Genomic DNA, 23,428 nt, shown 5'->3' with positions numbered 1-23,428 from the left:
TTCAATTTTTATAATGAAATATAGATAACATAGTCTCACATTTTAAAAATACTCTTCAATTTTCTTTGTGGTTTCATAATGGGTAACTTTAAAAGCATTCTCTTGGTATCTCAAAACCAAATATATTCTCTCTTTATTGGATAAAATAAAATTAAATCAGCTTTCTGATATGATTCATCCATCTTCTTTATATCTTTAAATGTTCTTTCATTTTTGCTTACTTAATTAATTGGTTTCTGAAACGTGTCGTAAAGCCTTCGACTATAATATGTTTGTGGAGTTTTCTATTGCTTATATTTCTTATAGCTTTTACTATACACATTATATACGTACATTCATATGTGTATCTTCTATTACTTATATTTCTAATATGTATTTCTTCTTAATAAGAGGCATAAATGTTTATGGTAGATTGTAATTTTTATTTATAAAAATCATTACTTTTTTCTGCATAGCATTTTCAACCTTAAATTCTGTTTTGTCACATATATTGCCATTTTTATAACATTTTCACAAAACGTTTATCACTTTATTTTTTCACTTTGTATTGTTTTTTCTTTTAGATATGTGACATAAATAAAATATAACTGAATTTGACAAACTTATTTACCTTACACGAGAATCTTAAATTCACTAATTTCATCTTCTCTTTTGTTGTTTATGTGACAAAGTTTTGATTTTATTGTTTATGTTTTTAATTATGAAGACCGATGATTCTTATTATAAGAAATCATTTTGTTTGTTTTTAAGAACTGGTTACTTTCGCATATTTATAAAACTATTGTTTATATCTCTACTTATATTCCCTTCCACCTTTCATGCTAATCTGTTTCACGACACTGCTTCTGTTAAGTTTCTGCTTTGCTTTTACGTCTCGATGCTCTACAAAGGTTTGGTAATTTTTATTCACCAGGAATTGTTTACTTTGCACCATATTGTAACTTGAATGTATTTCTCTGACCTAAGTCAGAATCCCCCTTTCCTAGGCATATAGTCTAGAGTCTGATTGCAGGAGTCCTACCTCTGAGAATTACACAGGGAATAAGAAACAGGCTTAAGACAACAAAGAATGTAAAATTTTATTTCTAGTCTCATGTTGTGACCCATAGATAGGTTTCCTTGTGGTACTACCTTCTTGTTTGAGGCCAACACGCCTATTTTGGCAATTTCATGCATCAGAACTACCAGCTTCACCTCTATTCCGTCAAGTATAGCTATTTCACTCTTTTCATTGACAACTTTTTCTGCCACATAACAGAACACAGCCAACAATTCTTGAATTTTCATTTCCTCTGGAGAGCAGTTGGGCTAACTAGAAACTCTTATTTTCAATTTGATAAAGGCTTTTATTTGCCTATCTTAGGAAAGGCAGCTGCCCATGCACCCCTGACTTGTATCCAGGGGTTCAGGTTATACTGACATGATGGTTCCCAGAGTAACTGTACAAAAGAAAGTGAATAGGAGGAGAGTGGGAAGGCCGGTCACCAGAGAATTCCTGAGAAGCAGGGCAGGTGATGGCCAGAGGGAAAACATACCGAGTACTTGGTGAAGGACAGACATTTAGTGATTGAATAAAAGGAGAAAAGGAGGTTAAAATTAGCAAAATAACAAAACCGTTACATAAACTGGAAGGATCCATGCCAAGTGGGCTTTCGCACGTTTCAACAGCTGCATAAATGCGAACCTTAGAATGCACTACACTATAACACGTACATGACTTTTGCAGCTCCAAAAGCATCAAATAATGCCTGCTTTCCATCTGGGCTATGTAGTACTTATACATATATTTATATATAGTTTTTCCTCAATCTACTTCAAAAAGGTTTTGTGTTGGCTTACCATGAAAGACAAGCACATAATCAGATTATTTAACAGTCGAAACAGAAAACAGTATAGACTCTAAGGTAAAATAAACTAAACAGAAACGTAGGTTAAAGCTATCATGACTGAGCATTAAATCTGGCTCTGGGCTCCTTGGCACTACAGACAGAAAGGTGTTCAGAGTCTGAGTAATCAAAGATGTCAGTTCATCAAGACAGAAAAAAAATCCTGGGAAGGAATTTATCATATATTTATTCAAAAGATAATAAAATATATAAAGGGCCACCTCAAAATAGAAGCATTCTTTATATAAAAATATTTTTCTGTGAGCTATAAGTTAAAAAATCAGAGTCTAACATTAAGGCCTTACATAGATGAGGCATCTTTTTAGAAGGCTATCATATTGTGGTCTTGGTTTGTATAACTCCTTGGACTTCAATGTTATACCCAAATCCTACACATAGTTAATTTCCACTCATTTGTTTACATTTACTTTAAGCATTGCCTCTTTCTCAAAGGCTGCCTTAATTGCCTTGTTACCCTCCGGCAGAGTTACAAGTTTTTTCACATACTAGGTACCACTGCTGCTTCCCTCCATCACAAGCACAGGCTTTTACCACAGCACGGTAGCATGATTTTCCTGCTGCTGGCATCAACGTTTTTTGAGGCCAAGGACTATGCTTTATTCATCTTTACATTGCAAATGCCTGATACAGTGTCTGCGTTATGATAAACATTTTTAATATTTGTTAAATGAAGTGGGAAAAGAATTAATGTCGATCTAGAGTGATACAATGTTATTGTTTACATCTCCTATAACTGTAGGTAGGAACTCTATCTTGATGTCTGTCTTATTCTAATTCCAATGCCGTCAATCATGGTTCTGATAGAAACTTAAGATCGGACTAAATTTTCTGACTTGCTAACTTTGAGAAAAGCTACATGGCTTGGATGTTCAATGTTTGTGTTCCATAAGGACAATGGGACATGTCACCTCCTGGAAAATCTTCAGATGGGGTCAATATTTTCCTCCAGAAGTAAATTTGGATATGTCCATAAAGCTACCACTTATCAAGAGTTTCCTATCTTCTGTCATTCCCTATTCCCTAGTTAGTATCATTGAGTCTCATGGCTTTAAAGGTCATCGGTATACTGATAACTTCCAAATTTATATTCCCAGGTCCAATCCACTCTCCCAAAGCATTTCTTATTTATCTAGTTGCTCATATCAACCATCTTGGAGTCATTTTTTACTCCTCTCTTTTTCTTATATCCTCAATACATTCGCAATTACCAAATACCAAAGAGTGTGATTGCTGGATTGTATGGTAAGAATATGTTTAGTTTGTAATCAACTTCCAAACTGTCTTCCAAAGCGGCTATACCGTTTTGCCTTCTTTCCTCACCAGCATTTGGTGTTGTTGGAGTTTTAAAATTCAACTCTTCAAATCGGCATTCAGTGCAATCTCACTGTTATAATTTACATTTTCCTGATGACATATGATGTGGAGCATCTTTCCATATGTGTATTTGCCATCTGCATATCTTCTTTGGTAAAGTGTCTGCTTGGGTCTCAGTCTTTGGCTCAGTTTTTCAATTGGGTTGTTCATTTTCTTACTGTAAAGTTTAAGAGTTCTCTGTATATTCTGGATGACAGTCCTTTACCAGGTATGCCTCTTGCAAATGTTTTCTCCCCAATTTTGGCCTGTCTTCTCACACTGACATTGTCTTTTGCAAAGCAGAACTTTCAAATTTTAATAAAATCCAGTTTATCAATTATTTTTTTCATGACATATGCCTTTGGTTTTTTATCTAAAAAATTATCACCATATTCAAGAACATCTAGATTTTCTCCTCTTATCTTCTAGGAGTTTTATAGTTTTCATCATATATTAGGTCTATGATCCAGTTTGAGTCATTTTTTTGTGAAGGGTGTAAAATCTGTGTCTACATTATTTGTGTATGTGTATAAATGTCCAGGTGTTCCAGAACCTTTTGTTGAAAAGATATTGTATTGTCTTTGCTTTTTTTTTTTTTTTATCAATGATCAGTTGACTGTATTTATATGTATCTACTTCTGGGCTCTCTACTCTGTTCCATTGATCTATCCTTTCACCGATACCACACTGTCTTGATTACTCTAGCTTTATATTGTCTTAAAGTCAGGTAGTGTCAATCCTCAGACATGTTCCTCTAAAGGGTCATATCCTCTTTAATATTGAGTTAGCTATTTGGGGCCTTTTGCCTGTTCATATAAACTGTAGCATCAGTTTGTCAACAGCCACAAAAATAACTTGCTGGGATTTTGATTGGGACTGCATGGAATCTGTTGATCAAGTTAAAAAAAACCCCGACATCTCAACAATATTCAGTCTTCCTATCCATGAGCATGGAAATTTCTCTATTTATTTCATTCTTCTTTGATTTCCTTCATTCGTTTTGTAGTTTTCCTCATGTATGTGTTACTCATATTTTGTTATATTTACACCTAAGTATTTCTCCTTGGGAGTAAATGATAAAATGCAAATGTAAATGTAAATGTTAATGTAAATGATAAAATGTTTTTAATTTCAAATCTGACATGTTCATTGCTTGTATAAAGGGAAGCTATTGACTTTTGTTTATTAACCTTGTATCCTGCAAACTTTGTATAGTTGTTTATTTATTCCAGGAGGGGTTTTTTTTGTTTGTTTGTTCTTTCAGATTTTCGACAGCTGATCATGTCATCTGTGAGCAAGGGCAGTTTTATTTGTTCCTTCCCAATACCTTTTATTTTCTGTTCTTAAAGTATTAGCTAGGACTTCCAGTAAGATGATGAACAGAAGTGGTAAGAGAGGACAGCTTTGCTTTGCTCCTGATGTATTTTTTCCTGAAGAGTGGCCACAGTAAAAGTATTAGACCCCTTGTTTGAAATGAACCGTTAGAGAAAATCTTTTGAAATAAAGTCTATTGTTTAAATCATTATTAAATATATCTCTACTAAAAAAAAATTAAATAAATGCTAAATTTATTAGGACATTAGTTTAGCTCTTTAATCAAGATTAAATAAAGGCAATTATTTAAATCTTTGTAACATAAAATTTTATTCTGGTGGCCAGTCCAGAAGAGGAAGCATATTTCCTCATAAAGTTATCACAGAATGTAAGTCCTTTCATTCTCGTTCCATGATTCTCAAGGGTATTGTCTTTATGTGTTCAAAGATAGTTCACCCCCCACTGTACCCACAATCCAACTTATAAGGGAGAGAAAGTAAAAGCAGAACAAAGTTTTCTTTTAAACTGATAATGTTAAAAGATATATGTATATATAGTGATACAAAACCAAAGGCATATTTCATCCTTAGCTAGCCATGTATCCAGTTAAAATACAGTGGCATGGGGAGGGACCTAATACTAAAAATAAGAAGAAAATATATTTTAGAGGATAATTATGAAATGCTGCACTACACAAATTAAAGCAATTTTCACAAATTAAAGGACACAGAAAAATGTGAGTTTTGCAAGTTTAAATCAGTTTTAATGAGGTACTGAAATGTGAAAGTATTAAGAAAGGCAGTGTATAACAATACACAGTTTCTCACATTTTTTAAACCCAAAGTTCCTTAAAACATAGTTCACTCTAAGTAAATAAGTGGTAATTTTATGAGGTCTTTAGATAAATTATATTTTAAGTTATTCCTTTATTTATCGGCTACCTTATTTTTATGGCAAGCTATCTCATCTTTTCATTTACAACCATAATATAAAGCTTCTTTAAAAAACATATTTAGCCAAAATAGAGGTTCACATTTATGAAAAAAAAGTAAATAATAATATAGATATAAAATTTCCATGACAAAAATTACTAAAGTGGTATCCAAGTGGCTTAATCTATACTCCTATAATAAACATAAAACTTTCATTATCTCCTATTGATATTTCCAAATAAATTAAACATGGCTAAAAGCAAATTAATTCATTTAGTTCAACTGTTTTCATATATTTAAACTGTTCGTTTACTTCTACACTCTCAGATTCTAATGCATCCCCATAGCGAGATGTAGCACCTCACTGAGAATCATTATGTAGTGGAATAAACTCTGAAAAATTTAAATACTGAGCTTCTTTCCTGAAATTACCACTCACTTGTTTAAGACATGCTGAGCCCTGGCTCCATCATCTATAAGATGAGGTACTAAAACCTGACCTAACCTCCCAGATTTAAGAAGGAAATTGTTCAGCCAAAAGTTAGGTATAAATGGATCTGCAAATATAAGGGATCCATTCAGCAACTGTAACCATAATGCCAATCTCAGTAATGCCATTTTAGTCAAAGCGTTCCCACTCTGAACTAGACCACTGTCATGGTGAATGCAAATCAATGAAGGGCAAGAAGAGGAACAGCCAAGGCAGTCAGAACCCAGTTCAGAAAAAGATGGTTCTTCTAGACTGACACCAATGGAACATTTCACTGACTTCAATGGCAAAATTGACCCCCAAAATACAAAGACATATTATTGAGTATTATTCTAATAAATGTCTCTTTAGGGAAACAGTCTGAAAAAAATGATGTTTTCATTTCTTTAAGATAGTTATGCTATTAGTGTATATTATGCAATACAACATTTTATAAATTACTGTATTGCTCTATAGACATATATGTACATATATAATCTTTTAGGTATTTTCTCTATTATGAGAATATGCCATTTTCTCTATTTTAGAGAAGAGGAAATTAAAGCTCAGAATTCAAATGCCTTGTCTAAGAGCATATATCTACGACTAGGCAACACTTGGAATGCCTACCACATTTATAGATACTCAACATGTTTATTTGAAAAATGAACAAATATATAGATTAAATATTGAGAAAACTGCGAAATTTCAGCTCCTAAAATGAAGTTTGTTTTACTCTATTATATTGTTCTTCCATTTTCATTGGGTCACAATTTTTAAACTAGTAAAAAGGAAGAAAAAAATGGAAGTCTATATTGTGAGGGCATTTGCTGATGGCCTAGATCCCAACTACATAAAATTTATAGTTTCAAAATTATTTTATAATTTCTGCTTTCTTCCCCAGAATGACTATGCTATTACACTGAACACTGCTTACTGCAACTGCAAATATTCACATCACGTTTAACCCACAGAGCCCTCATAGGATCAAAAACAGGATGTTCAGATTAAGGAACATGTATAACATAAAGGTTGTTTTATGAATTACTTAAAAGCATTCATGACTATAAATATTTCTATCCTTTGATCTTTGTCTTTTTATTCACATTTCTCTACGCTTAAGATCGCCGAGGTTTCTTCCAACAAGGAGACCCTAATCTGTATTAATGAAAAATATGGGGGAAGCTCTGGTTTTAATTCAGGCTCCTCCCTGCCATGGAACCTTCAGATCATTTACACAGAACACACAGCCAATGAGACTTCTCTGAGAAAAGAGGGGATACATGGCAACAGCTCCACACCAGCTGTTTCTCTCTCTTTACTCATTTAGGGTCATACAATTCCACAGACAGTTGCTATGGACACTTGGAAGGATTGAAATTATCAGTATGACATGAAAGACAATGAAAATAACAGTGAAGTTATTCTAAATTTGAGTGACTTATGGTGCCTCTGTAATTCTGCATCTCATGTGTGTGGACTCTTAATAGATTTCTATTGCATCCGACTCAATCGACTCGAAGTTGTCAAATATTTCTATTATTTGCTCTATCGCACCCAGTATTTGGTCTCTGCTCACCTCCAGGTGCCACAGAAATGGAGATGTACTACAATGATTTTCTGGAGGCTCCTAATCTTGGAGCTGATTGAATGGTCAAATTGCTTTTCATAATAGGCAGCTCTATCAATGATCGACACCACTACCTAATCTTTCCATTTAAGAATGCATCTGACAAAGCATTTGACCTTTTTTCTGAATGTCAAAAAAACTAGAGAAACCCAGTCTTGATAGAAAAATCTACCATTAAAAGAATGTCAGAAATCAAAGCACGAAGAGAAAGAAGAAAAAGAAGCTGCTGCTCCATTTGCTGCTCCCTGTAGAAGGCGCGCCATACAAGAGTGGCTTTGAAGGTGGAGTGGATTTTTTGAACATAGTTGGGTAGAAAAGATAACCATAGGCAATGGCACTAAGACAATTGTATTTGGTGCACTAATTGTGTGCACCAACAGTACAAGTATTGTGCCATTTTTTTTTTTAATCACAGACATACAATCAGTCACCAAGCCAATAGCTACCTCATTCTGTATGCGTCATAAAGAAAGTCTGAGATGCTTTAGCAATTTTATCCTGACAAATCCAAGTGGCAAGTAAATATAGGTTGTTTGCTAATTGCCACATGCTTTCCTGGGAGAGAGTGGTAAACAGTGATTAAAAACAGCGCTCTTGACTTACACTGCCAAGATTTGATTTCTTTTTTACGTAATTATGTGTGACTTTAACTCTCAGTTGACTCCTGTTGAAAATAAGGATAGTGAACATTCCCACCTCAGATGGTTGTTGTGAGGATTGAATGAATTTAGGAATGTATAAATGTCCAGTTATAAAATGAGTCACAGAGATGTAATGTACAGCACAGGGAATGTAGTCGATAATATCAGAATAACCTTGCGTTGTGACAGATTGGTACTCAACTTATCATGGTAATCACTTTGTTAGGTATATAAATGTTGAAAACTGGAACTAATTTAACATTGTATGTTAACTATATTTTTAAATAAATAAATGAAATGTCCGGTATACAGAAGCCACTCCCAAAATGCTGGCTTTTACTTGAGGTTCCAGGAAATATTAAAGGCTTTTCTTGAAATTTTGAGTCTTGCTTCCATGTCACAGAAAAGCACTGTAGTTTGTCTACAGGTGTTAAACTAATGTTTCCTGGCTTAGCCTTCCTTACTTGACCTCATCATTAAAAAAATTGCACAATCCTTTCTCGTGTTTCTGTCCCACTGAATGCATTTAATTCCACATTACTCCTCATCCACTATTCTCAAAATAAGTATATAAATAAAATCAACCTTTAACAGTTCCAGCATTTTCTTATGCCCTACCAACAACTGGATGAAAGTCTTGTGTCATTGTGAAAAAACTCCCAAACTTTGCAAACATTTTGTGCTCATCTAAACCCCTTACAGTGCCTCAATCCTCACACTTTTAATTTGCTAAATACCCTACTTGCAGGTTCGAGCTCACACAGGGATTTTGCATTTGTATTTTTTCTGGGTGCTGATCTTCATTTTTATGCTGCCATAAAGCAGCATCCACTGTGACTGCAGGAAACAGCCCAATCTAACTTAAAGCACAAGTTTCTAAGTTAAACGGAGTTCACAGCCCCTGTTGCGACCATTCTCATTCTTCTTGCCCCAGATAGGCAGAAAAATCTGCTCATTTTCCATGGTCCTTCTGCATAAAAGAAAACATAGTCATACAGCCTTAAATCTCATTAATCAAATGTTAATTCGATGCAAGTTTTGTCTAATTTGGTGCAACAGATTGCTACTCCCCATTGACCAGATCTATTCATTTTCTTTTTATTCAGAGTCCCTTAATATTCCAGTGCCTAGTATTTGAAGTTAATGAAGTTTTATTTTATGCGAGCCATCTACATAAAGGGTGGTCAATTTATATCAGGGCTTATTCCATGCAATGTGGTTTGCAATGAAGCTGTTTTCAATAAGATGACTTTAATATCCCCAACCATATGTGTCCAGATGATTATGAGTATAGAATATGTGAGGAGAGCTGGAAATGTGTTTGATTTTTGAGGTCAAACTTCTAACACATCATGGTGGTCTACTCTCAGAAGTATACATATATAATGATATATATGTTGCATGTGTAAAAGAAATCAAATGTGGAACTTTTCTCTTCTTTAAATTTTTTAAACACAAAACAGAATTTCCCTAATATTAAGACTAACGGACAAATTACAACAGTAAACAGGAAACAGCTACACACTGATATTAGACTTCACTATTCCTAAAGTCCATTGAGCATTTCCCACCCAGGCACCTCTCATGTGCCTGAATCCCTCTTCCATGTGCAGAAGTCACTTTTGATTTCATTCCTGGAAACTTCTTCTTTCCTGAGTCCTCCAAACTCTTATAGCCCAGAGTTTACAGGGCTAATATTAATATTAATAATCATGTTCCTTTATCACTTGAGGCAATTAGCTAAGCATTTTCTCGAATTCCACCCCCCAGTATTACACCTGAGCTTTTCTGATTTTCAACTGTAGAATTCTAAAACCAACCAAAATATTATTCAAGAGTGAAATGAGGAAAGACATCTTTAGATAAATTCCAAAGACTTGCATCTCATGGAATCTTTCTCAGGAAGTTACTGAAGAAGTTATTTATTAATACGAAGCAGTAAAATCAAGAAAGAGAACAACATGGGATGCCTGATTTCCAACATGGAGTCTCACAAGTTTTCTCAAAACAAAGAGTTAACTTTCCAGCCAAAGACGTATACCAGTAAGTCAGTCATGGGGCTACTGGACCTACCTTACGCCTTCTCACCAAGAAGCAGTTGCCTACTGCAACCATTGAGTGGCCTATTAAATTCCCAACCAAGATGTGGGCTCAGGTGTAACCTCGTTAGGGATGCAAAATGCTCACTGAACCAAAGGCCATTCGTTACAGCCTGCTGTGTCTTAGTCATTAAAATACACAGGTCTGGGAGCCAAAGGGTGTGAATGGGATTGGCCTCTCTCACCATCAGCCCCAGTCACTCACTTGCAGAATTTGTGCTTCCCAGTCCCCAAACTCCACTGGATCAGGAATGCAGGTCTGAAAAACCTTCTTGTAGTTATGACCATCACCTGGTCACTAAGAGGTAGGGACAAGGTAGCTTATTCTACTAACCTCCTCTATTAAGTCTTTTGTGACAATTTCAGCCAGCTACTACCTTGAAGTCCTGTCACATATTAAATTTAATAAATGATTAGTGATGTTGAGCATCTTTTCATGTGCTTGTTGGCCATTTGTATATCATCTCTGGATGTCTATTCAAGTCTTTTGCCAATTTTTTAACTGCATTTTTTTCTTTTTTTTTTTTATTGTTGTTGAGTTGTAGGAACTCTTTAATGTTGTTTTAAAACCCTTTATTAGATAAACAATTTTCAAATATTTCCTACCTTTCTGTAGGTTGTCTTTTCATTCTGCTGATTGGGTCCTTTGATACCAAGAAGTTTTTTTATTTTGACATAGTCTGAACAAGTTTCAGCTAGTTTCTTTTTAAAACCACTTAAATCTAAGACTTTGCTACAATTAAATATAGTTTGTAAAATTCTGTCAATGGTATATCATGAGCTTTAAAAGGGGACAGCAAAAAATAAAAAATAAAAAAGGAAAAGGATATTTAAATCACACTGCAAGAAACAGGGACAATTATCCTAGCAGGGCAAAAGTGGGCCTTGATTGCTAAAGGATGAGCAAAATTCCATAAAAATTATAATAAACGCTAATACTCATTTAGTATCGTAGTACAGGTATTAATCTAATAATTAAATGCATATACTTTCCAATGACCTCATGAGGTAACTACTATACTCAGGTGAAAAGAACTAAAGCTCAGAACAGATAAGTGGCATGCTCATATTACCCAAGATGGTAACTAGCAGAGCTGAGAAGTGAAAGTCTAATCTGAGGACCGCACATGACAAAACGCATGCTATTAGCTATGTTGGCTCATTTAATAAAAGAAGTCGCAGAAGAAATTTCGGGCAGAGGGAACAAGATGAGACAAGCGCAGAGGTTATGATGCGACACATGTCACTGGAGAAGCTGTAGGAAGGTTAAAGATCTGGACAGAAAGGAGGCTGAGACCCTGACAAAGGACCTCGTGGTAGAGAAAGCCTCCAATGTACTAGCGCAAACTATGGGAGCCGTTACGAAATTTAGGAAAAGAGAAAAGATAGAGTAAATTTGTCTTTAGGAGGAATCGTTCTGACTACCGTGTGGAAAATGGACCGGAAGGTGGACAGACTGGAATGCAAAGACCACTAAGGAGGCAGTTGCAATACAGTACAGAGAAAGCCTAACTTAAGGCAGGGGCTGTGGAATAGAGAGGATGCTTTTTGTTGAGAGGCCGAGATATAATCAGGTAGCACTGGTAGGATTTAGCACCCAAACAGATATGGCGAATGAGTTAGAGAGAATGGGTGCGGGGCAGTGGTATGCTTATGTTTAACAGCCTGCGCTCCAGGAAAAAACATAATAACAATACTACCCTGGTTTGTAACATTTACCAACATCTGTGGTATAAACGCTGAATGTGTAGTGGTTGTGTCATACAGATACAAGAAAAGTAAATAACCTCAAGAGTGTAGATACAGCAAAATGTAGTAATTAGAAAGTGATGGGTTTTGAGTCTTTATTACTTTGTTTTTAATATAATTCATTCAGTTGTAACTTTACGTGATTTACTTTTTTAATAATAGCCGTGTTTAGCAAATGGTTCACAAAATTCCTGACAATTTAACTATTGGTTTTCATGAGCCAGTGTGTGGCAACTCTAGCACACAGCTGGGGGACACTCAAGATTCTGGCTGAGGTGGCATCTCTCTGAAGAAGCCTCTTTTAATCCCACCCAAGTAAGTGCAAAAGTCCTTCTCTGCGCTTCCAAGGAGAAGTTTACCATTGTTCATTTCACACCAAATTTTAATGGCTGATTTGAGTCTTATCTTCTCAATGGTGATATTCTAGTGCTTAGGAAATCAGAGCAAACTTTTTTTCATAACATTTCTGTGCCAGACACAGTTTGGCCCCTAAGAACAAAGATAAATAAGAGGTAGTCCTTATCTTTAAGAAGCTCATCATCCGGGAAGGGAACAGACAGTAAATATCACTACAATCCCCTTGTATTAAGAACAAGGATAGAAGCAAATATTAGATGCATAGAAGCTGCAGATAGGTACCAGGTGGTCCAAACCAGAGAAAGGATCCTGGAGTGTTGACATTCAAAGCTCACGATTCTCTCTATACATTCAGTTTTAAGTTTTAATCAAAAAAAGAAAAACAAACAAACAAAAGACTTTGACATTAACTGTAGCCAAAAACCTTCGACCCACAGCACTGAAGCCGATTTCAGAGTTAAGAGGAGTGAGACCTCCAAGTATTTTTTCATTCTTGAGATTCTGTATATTTAAAACAGCCCTGATTTCTAGGTATAATTTTTGTGTCCTTTCAGTTTTCCAAAATGAACTGTTTGCTCGAATCGGGAAAAGGCTTCCGAATTCTCTAAATACGGAAGTGACGAGTAGAAGGAAGCGATATTAATCCGCTCCCCAGTGTTCATTCGCACCATTAGGCCTTAACAGAAACAAATCTGTAGGAAATAAAATCTTCCCAGTCTAGAAAGTTTCCTTGCCCTCCTTGCACAGTTAGGGCTATGAAGTAGCTGGGCTTCCATCCTGCGCAGGGACGCCTTGGCGCAATTGAGTCGATGCTGTCACTCCTCCAGACAGCCCAAGGCCAACGTCAGCTGCTAACGGCCTCAGCTGGACTCTCAGGCCAGTGGCTAGACTGCAGAATCTCGCACCAAAGTAAAATGTCATTGGTCTTTGAGATAGAAACCTCCCTGGGGACTGTAGACAATGAGACACTGTCCTTCCAAAATACCTAATCTAGGATTTTGAAGTATTCTAAAAATATTTATTGCTTTTGATTTTGTCCATGTGTGTGTTTTTTATCACTAAACCAGTAACCACCATTCAAGAAAAGGCTGCGAAGTCCAACGGTAGGTGAGGTACCATTGTTACTGAATGAGTCAATTTCTGGCTTTTGATATCATGAAGTATATTTTAAATTTCTCAGCTACTTTTATGCTCCACTGTTGCTATTTAAAGTGTTAGCTAGACTTTAAGAAGTCTTTTAACTATTTTGAATCTGTTCCCCTATAAAATAGGAATCCCATTCTCCGTAAGAGGTTTATAAAATTAAATGAGATAATACTGAATAAATGAATGAATGTTTCTAAAAGTCTGGGACTAGTATTTGCTAATCTAGAAAGCACAATGTAAATGTTATTTCCATTAATATTACTATTAATGCCAATAAGTGATAATTATTTATATACTGGTTTAGAAAAAGTTTTATACAATTATAAATTAAATTAGGATGTTGATAACAAAAGCCAGAAAACAACAGATTGACAGTCTTATGTCATAAAAATTTTAAGCAAAACTTTTAAAAAATAATAAATAGAGCCAAGAGATGAATAACTAATATATGTAGAAAATTTATATTTCATATCTACAATAACATAAGTAGATATACAGGTCAATATATAATAACATATAGAAATAAATTGTTAATAAAAAAATATTCAAGTTATTTTGTTACCATAAAAATGAGAAAGTGAACTATGGACTCTAAATTTAAATGTGGAATTTAAATTTATATGTGCATACCCTGAAACACATCAAGTCAATTTCTAGAAAATATCTTAAGGAAACAAATAAGTTGAACAAAATGTATGTAAGATGTTCATTACAGTATTGTTTAAAATGTAGAAAAAGTGGCGTCAGTAAATACTAGTGTGCATTAATAGAGCACTAGTATATATAGTATGGTTTACAGTTCATTAAATAAAATTACAAATATTCATATGCTTCCATATTTATTAACATTTATTATAAAAGATATTCTTGGTATATTATAGTATATTCATGATATATTAACGAAAATAATTTGAAACTGTATTCAGAGTTTAATTAAAATATCACATGATAGACAAGATGTTAATCATGGTAAGAATAATAGTTGATATTATTTTTCAATAAGTCTGTATTGTTATAATAAAGAAATTTTATTTTGAAGAGGTAAGTCTTTTCTTATCTCTGCTGTTTACCCGACTGAAATAAACATTTTATCTTTACAGTAAATTACTCTTTCCTTTCCTGCTCCTATCCTTTCTCCGTCTACCTGTTGCATTCATTGTTCCATGACACTATAATCCAATGTCATCACAATTAGTCTTTATCAGGGACACCTGTGACGTCACAAAGTCAGGACTATCCTGAATTGAGGTCATAGTGACCCTAAAAGAAAAATCCCTTACATCTAAAGTACTTCCTCCTTAATGAGTTTGTGGAAGAAAAAGAAGGTAGAGGAAGAGAAGAAGGAAAATTAAAGGGAGAAAAACATAAAGCTGTTTTTATGAACACTGATGATGTGTTCTTATTTCATTAATCAAAATGGCCAGTATTGTGAGTAGAAGTTGTCAATGCATGCATGTGTCTCCACATAAAATGTATTTGTATCTTTAAAGAAAGCACATTTGGAAATCAAGACTTGATTTTCTAGAAATGGGAGCATCCTATCAGTCACCAGTTTGTGCTCACCTGCAGAAAGTCTTTGCCTTAGGAACGCAGATAAGTTTAATACATAACGATTAGCTCAAGTGGTCCATTGAGATAGAAGAGAGGTGAATATTTGTTTAAGCATAGAAAGTACAAGTAGTGGAAAGGGAGGATGCGAGCTAATTCTAAATGCTTTCATTGATGCATTCTAGAAATCCACTTTCAGCCTTCTTTTCTCCATTGCACACTCTCCCTTGAGTATTTCGCTTACTCTTGTTGCTTCAACTCTTATCGAATAAACAGTCTTACACACAATTATCAATAACAAAATGAACCCACTTCCACACATGTAGTAAGAACAAAGGCATTCAGAGGGGAAGGAGGTTGTGTCCAGGAAGGAGCATTACTGCTAAGCACTTAGAACGAAAAGGATTTCCCAGAGGTGGACAGAAATGGGAAGGTATTTACAGATGCATGAGGAACTGAACACGCAAAAAGATAAAGAATGGAAAAAACTGAAAAAGTTAAACAAAACCCAATGAATTAACTTAAAGTAAAAAAATATGTGTTATGAAATAGGAGATGATGTAAGAAAGATAACTTGGGCTGGATTAAAAAGTGTTTTGAATGCCAACTTAAGAATCTGAGACAATAAAAACATAAATCATTATAATCATAATATCACATTGATATTTTCCTGCCCATTCTCTGCTTGCATTTTCTCCTGGATTTAATATGAAATTGTTTCTGATATTGTTCTTGTATAAGGTGGTGGTGATTATATATTTTTTGAAACCTGAAAAAACTAAAAACCCATCATTAATTCAACAAGAAGATTGCTGTCACTTTTAATCTCCTTAATTGCACAGGTTGAAAGGCATTTCTGCAAGATTTGGCAACATGTGGAAAAACAACCATTCAGAGTTAGAGAAATTAGTCCAAAGGATACATGATTTTCAGGGAAATTTCCCAATCTTTCCAATAAGAATGGACATGACCCATTCTTCATCCAGGCATGTCAACTATTAATGTCACAATCTATCTGCAATGGGAGTAAACTTTCAGGGCTACAACAGATTGCTTGTGAAAGCTTAATGACCAGAGGCCTCTGAAAACTTGGCAAAGAAATGCTGAGTACTCTCACTGAGTTTGGAGAAGAAAAGCTTTAATTAGTGGCCATCAAAGCACAAAGGAAAGGGTCAGCACACCTACTAAGCCAATATCTCTTTGAAGTAAAACTGTTATTGGACTCCTGAGTCCCTGTACATCTCTGCAAACAGGTAACCACGCTTCACGTGCTGATTTGTAGCTTTTTACCCTGTACGTGTGATGAATACTCGGCCAGTAGAAGGAGACTTGCCAAGATACTGGCCTTGAATGTGGACACACGCTCCTTAAAACTTACATGACTTAAAGTATCCACTACTGCAGCATGCTAATCTTAACAATATGACCCTGTGTTGAAATAGACCAAAATTGTTCCTACGTTCTACTTGTAAACCATTACCATCTTTTTTAGGCTCAAAGAATTTTATTTCACTTAATCTGACTTCTCGCCCAAGGAGATTTGGCTCTCCAGATAAGTTATTTCTTGCCAGATAAATGCCCAGGATTTCAATTGCTGAATTCTATGATAAGAGGGATTTTTTTTTTTTAAAGAAATGGCCATACTATTTTCCAGAATGCTTCTACCATTTTGCAGTCCCACTAGCAACATAAGAGAGATCCAGTTTCAAGGCAGAATTTGGTACTGTCACTATTTTTGTTATTTTAGCTATTCTAACAGGTACTTAATGATATCTCATCATCATGGTGTTAATTCCCATTTCCTATGGCTAGTAATGATGAGTGTCTTTTCATGTGCTTATCTGCCAACTGTATATCCATTTCTGTGAAATGCGTGTCTGTATTTTTTGCTCATTTTCTACTTTGGTTGTTTTTTTAATGGTGAATTTTGAGAGTTCTTTACATATTCTAGAGATAAGTCATTCACCCTCTATATGGTTTGCAAATATTTTCTCTAGGTCTGTTGCTTGTCTTTATATCCTCTTAATAGGGTTTTCTCAGACCAAATAAAAATATTTTTATAAGTCAATTTATTGATTATTTTCATTTATGGATCATAATTTAGATTTTTATATCTAAAATCTCGTCACCAAGCTGTTGCTTACAAATATTTTCCTATATTGTTATCTAACAGTGCATAATTTCTCTTTTTGCATTTAAATTTAATCCATTTCAAATATCTTAGGACACAAAGTATAAATATAATATTTAATTTTTAAACCACATGTTGAAGCTAACACTTCTGACAGACAAGCTGAGTCCTAGACTGTCCATTTGTCCAATGATGGCTGTCGAGACAAGAAATCAATTTCCCTGAGTCTCTCCCTAAGCCTTTATTATGTGAAGAGTAACTCTTCTACAGGTTTCCCACCTTGCCTTAAACTTTGAGCTAAGCATGTCCCCTTAGATTTATCATCTAAGACTAACCCCAGCAAGCATAAAATCAGGAAGACCCTCTCAGATCCTGGCAATGGTTCAGCCATATTTTCTCACTGTTACTGTTAGCTCATCCTTTCCATCATGGAAATCAAGAAAAGAAAAATAAAATCTCGGCCATGATGTAATACCAGAAAAAGATCCATTTGGATGGCTAATCCTAGTGACAAGTCCAATTCATTTTTTACCCACTGATTTAAAAAAAAATTATTGGGAACCTATTATGTAACCTAATCTTGAATTATATAATCACAGAGACTGGCATAGAAAAAAGCTGAAAAATATGAATTTCCTTCAAAATATTCTTTCCAAATATAGCTTTTAGAAGAAACTGGGCATGTAATTTTTTGTCTCAACATGTCCTATACATTAATTTTACCATGAACACTATATTTTAAAAGAAAAAAAAAACAAACAAAAATCTCATAGGCAATATTAAGAATTCATGCAGCAATCACTTTGAAAAGTTATGTGAAAGGGAAATCTTTTCATTGAATAATATGAGTTTGAAAATGGTCTCATTACTCATAGACTGTTCTTAGACACCCAGGCCTTGAGCTGCTGAATGAACTTTTGGACAGTCACATAGATACAGAATTTCCTTCTTACCGAATTTGAACTCTAAAGAGAAAATAGGAGTCTAAATTTTCAGAATTTAATAATGGAATGATACCACCAAGCTTAAGTTCATCTGCTATGAAAGTAAAAATCTCTCATTTAAGAAATCTAAAACTAGAGCAAGCCCCGAAAAACAAGTGAGTATAAAGTACAACCGCGAGGCCCTGAGTCTCCTGCCCCATACCACAGGCAGAACGTGCTGCTGCCGCAGTGCCTGCCACTGGAGAGGCCTCAGATGCACAGGGGGCGGGGATAACACGCTCTTACCAGTGCAGAAGATGAGCCATGAGAGAAGAACAGGGGCTCGGTGCCAATACAGATCATACTATCAACGAACACCACCAATGTTAGAATATATCTGCCACTTCAGCCAAAATGGTAACAGAGAACAATTTTCTCCGTCACCTGGTTAACTTACCTTTGTCTTCCTCTGGTTGCCCATAATTTGGTTCACCCGTAGGGTAAATGGCTTACAGTTGTCAATCAATTCCTAGAAACTAGCGAGGGTAATATGTGGCCAACAGAAACCAACACTCACCTCTCTAGAGAATATATTTGACATCTCAGCGTCCTTTTCCATAAGAGTCCAGACTTGTACTTAGCCTCTGAACCCTCCACAACACAACACAATATTCTCTATCAGTTTCTTTGTTTTGACACGGAACCGTATTTTCTATCTCTGTCCTAAGGCATGAATTCAACCATATAAAAATATTTCTACTTCTACCCTATGTCTCTGAACTCATAATCATATGCTCCATTAATATCTCTCAATCTCTCACTTCCTCTCTCTCTGCCTTATCTCAAGATAGTTCTTCTTCATTAAAACCTATCAGTTTCTTCTGACCAACTTCAAAACCTACCACCTTCAGAGTCTTCCTAGATAGTCTATTCAAAGAAATCCAGTATCCTGGATTCATTATACCTGAAGCCCAAGTTTGTGAAAACTTGTCTCTTAATGTTGTATTTAAACATATAAATCCTCATTAGCCAGATGGAGAGGACATCATGTGCTCCAGTGCATACAAACATATGAAAAATTTGAGTATATAACAAATGATATTAAAAACAAATGGGGCAAATGTCAGATCATTATGTTGTATAGCTGAAACTAATATCATGCAATTATACGTTAATCTTTAAAAAATGAAGCATTCTGTAAAAGTACAGTGAAATCTTTGAAATTTCTTGACTTCTTACCTGTCCCGTTCCAGAGCAGGTAAGATGGCAGACCACTGAAGTAACATACACGAACATAACCCGGGATGACAGAACCTTAAAAAAAAAGGAGCAAAAGTAGAACTTATAATATAAATCAAAACTTAAAATATAAAAACATTAAGAAGATATGTGCAGCTCATTAAAATTTTATTGAGGCCATGAAAAAAAAAACAAAAGAAATGGAGAGACATTCTATATTTCCTGATTTAAAAATTGCTATAAAAGGTGTCATCTCATAAAACTAATTTGTGATCTTAACATAATTCTGAACTAACAAATAATGGAGTTTTTTTTCACTGGGGGTAAATACTTTGGTGAAATAATTCAGCAGTTTAGCTGGGGGAATAAATCGATAAGACTAAGAAAAATTTGAAAAAGTAATGTAATGTTTAATATTAAAAATAAATTATTTCTATCACTGATAAATTACTTCTATTATTATTTAGTAATCTCTAAAGATAGATTACTTCTCCTTATTAAAGACAGATTACTAAGTAATCTATAGACTATGCCTTTCTATTACACTGAAGTAACAATAATAATAGTATATAATAAAAGTAATAACAGTTATTGAGGGACTATTATTTGACAGGTTTGGGAACAAACGTGTGACAGTGTTGTTTAATTCCCACATGATTCTATATTGAAGACAACATTATGCCCGTTTTACAAATGGCTAGATGAAGTCATTGGCCAGAGTTCACATGTGGAGGTAGAACGATCTATTGGATAGGCAAACGGGCTCTATATTCCAATCTCAGATATCTATCTCCCATGCCACCTGTGGGACTTCGAGCTTGTGATTTAACTTCTTGAAGCTTTACTTCTTTATCTGAAATTTGAGAATACTAATAGCTGTCTTATAAAAACAATATATACATGAAACAATATCAATAAGCTTAACAGAGTCCCCATCACATAACTGATGCTTAATAATTGCGAGCTTAAAATGCGGAAAAGAAAAAAACACGGTGGGACAAGTATTAAAATGTGATGACAATAGCTAACATATTTGGCGAGCATTTATGATGTTCTGGGCCCTGCTTTTAGTGTTTCCCATGTATAAATTCATGTTAATTATCCTAACAACATTAGGGGTAGTCGCTGTCATTATCCCCATGTTACAGATTATGAAACAGGCACAGAGAGATTAAATAATTTGCCAAGGGCACACAGCTAAACGGAGGCAGAGCTGGGAGTGAGCACAAGCGGTGTTCTCAGCGGCCACAACCTTCATCATTTCCTCACCTAAGAGATGGCCCTGAGATGAGACCCAGGAGCAGAGGGGAGTTTGGGGAAGCCTGAAAACCACATGTGGTTAGGATACTGTCAAAGCGCCTGCCCTTGAATAATGAGGGCTTAGGCAAGAACAGAAACGTGGGCACTAAAAGGGAGGAAACTAGTGTGGCACCTCATTTAGGAAAATAAATAATAATAATAAGATATAAAAAGCAACCAGATGTAGATGAAATAAGAGTCCAATTTCCAAGTTTGAGAAATGGAAGAGAAATGATGTTCTTGGTCAAGACGGGAAAGCAGAAGAGAAAAGAGCCTTAAAAGAACCTTTGCCCCAAAGTAGCCAAACCGGATAGATATCCTATTAAAAAAGACAATGGAAATATTTAACATTTACTGCAGGTCATGGACAATTTAAATGTAATAAACCCCCTCAATTAACACTTTTATGATACACAAAGGGAAATTTCACATGAAGACATGATAAATATGGACAGTAAGACAATATATTATGGGGATTTCTTGGTGTAGCTAATTCAAGCCAAAGTCTTATTTTGGAGTAACTTGAATGCAGAGTTTTGCAAGTCTTTGGGAATATTAGGGAAAAACCAAATATAATCCTGAAGTGCCAATTCTTAACAAATAATACTCACAGCTTTGTCAAATTTAGGCTATCAAAAAGACTTTAAAATTTAAAAAATCCAGAGTTCTTTTACCAATAACATACCCTGTAAGTGTCTGGGAATATTTTGGGGTGACAGCGCTCTCAGGTATGTTATTTTAAGTAGAAAGTTTCCCCTATAGGCATCATTATCAAAGTCATCTGTAAAAGCCAAAATCACCTTTTCCCAATTCTTCTACCTCTTCGCCTACTCCCATATATAAATATATGGGTACACACCAACTTATTCTCAACAAGACAGGGAAGGAATTATCTAAAATGTGTCACTGGCACGTGCTGATTTATTCTGACAGTGAAAAAGATTTCTCCTTCCTCCTCATAGAATCTTTCCTCAAAATTAGAACGGTGTCACCAGCTTGTTGGCATAAGTGTCTCAAATCTAACTTCTCCAGAGAAGAGGCCATGCTTTACGAAGGCATTTTAGCATTCCAGAAAGAGAAAGAGGCTCTGTTGGATACCAACTGCTAGCTGGTACTTTAAAGAAAAATCGCACCACAGTAAAACATGAAATCGACTTTATTCTTGTTACTACCACCATCATCAATAAGCCAGTGTCCCACATAGCCGTCAGACTATCTTAAGAATTCTTTAGTTCATTTCCCTTGGAAAATTGTCTTTAAAAGATCACAGAGACAACACTGTGGGAAAATGTCATAGCATGAGAACAAATGACCTATTGTACTCAACTTCTGAGCCCTGGTTTGTCTGACCAGTCACTTGAACTCTGAGCTTCGGCTACATCTTCTGTAAAACAGGGGGCCAGGTGAAGAGACTGAAAACTAAACACAGTGGTAATGTGATTATTTGACTGCTACTGCACCGCAATGTGGATTAAAACATTTTAGATGGGAGGACAACTGGGAAGGAAAGCTCTCACTGGCATCTCTAAAGTTGACCCCGGACCTCATGATCTTCTCTCTTGGAATGACTCTGCCCTCGGCCAAAGTTATAATAAAACACCATAGCTGCTGTAGCTCACCACTATGTTGCTGCTGCACTTTTTTCTAAAAGACTTCAAGATTCTGAACTCAACTCTTCTCTTCTCCTCTCTTCCTCTTCTCTTCCTTTTCCTTCTTCCCTTCGTCCCTTCCTTTTCTCTCTCTCCTCTATTTTTCTTTCTTTTAGTATTTATTGAGCACCCTATATGAACAATCACAAATGTTATCTACTAATGACAGAGTGGTACCTAAAACACGGACATAGAACTAGAGTCTAAGACTGGTTAGTTCCTCCAAGAACAGTGTAAAGTCATCATACCATAACTGAGGTAATGCTGAAGTATGCAAATGTGAAGGAAACTCTCACTAAAATCCATAGACTTATAGATGTGTAGAAACTGGAAGGGATTCTTAGACTGTAATTATTCTAACCTCATATAAAAACACTGGATTCCCTGACAGATGCTTACTCAGCCTCTCTCTAAGCACTTCCAGTGATATGGCACTTACTCTCTCACAGAACAATACATTCCACATCTTCAGCACCATATAATACATAACATATGACACCCCTTTCCTCCAAGGGATACAGGAAAATCCCTTTTAAAACATCCAGCATGCCCTTGGCAGGACATTTTGTAATGCCTCCCCAAGTGATTGTTTTGGGAGGTCATTTAATAATCTTGATAATTAAAGACACAGTTTGAAATGATTAATATATTGGCACAATAAATATTTTAAGTATAACGAGCATCTTAAGAGAGGATTTGCTTTGTGGTTATGCATCAGTTCAGGTTTGAAGTTTGTTGTATGAAGAGAGAAGGCAGATAGGCTTAAAGTGTTTTGTTTTAATTGTACTGATTGAAAACGAGTGTGTTTAAAAAATGTACACATGGTGAGTTTCTAGGAAAGGATGGAAAACCGGATATACTTATCTACTTTTGTCTTTTCCAAAACTCCATTAAAATGACAGTAAACAATTTTTAAAACACATTAATCCACAAAGATGAGGAGAAATGGGAGAGGAGAAAATGATAACAAAATATTGGAGATTGGAAAATAGATTAGTAGCAAATGCCTTAGTGAATCCAAGAAAACTAAATATTAATATAA

The 23,428-nt window shown here is 35.2% G+C and overlaps 1 long non-coding RNA gene across 1 annotated transcript in view; it reads right to left on the bottom strand.

Moving 5' to 3' along the window:
* The window catches only part of LOC118612008, a 375,103-nt gene that overhangs the window by 243,663 nt on the left and 108,012 nt on the right, over positions 1-23,428 (bottom strand). The window contains exon 2 of the long non-coding RNA XR_004954641.1: positions 19,439-19,513. This is a non-coding gene — a long non-coding RNA (uncharacterized LOC118612008). The remainder of the gene's footprint in view (positions 1-19,438; positions 19,514-23,428) is intronic.

This window comes from Rousettus aegyptiacus, unplaced genomic scaffold (assembly GCF_014176215.1).
Source record: "Rousettus aegyptiacus isolate mRouAeg1 unplaced genomic scaffold, mRouAeg1.p scaffold_m13_p_15, whole genome shotgun sequence".
Lineage (NCBI taxonomy): Eukaryota > Metazoa > Chordata > Mammalia > Chiroptera > Pteropodidae > Rousettus > Rousettus aegyptiacus.
The sequence above is the reverse complement of the archived record's forward strand: the minus strand, read 5'-3'. Positions and strand labels throughout refer to the sequence as shown.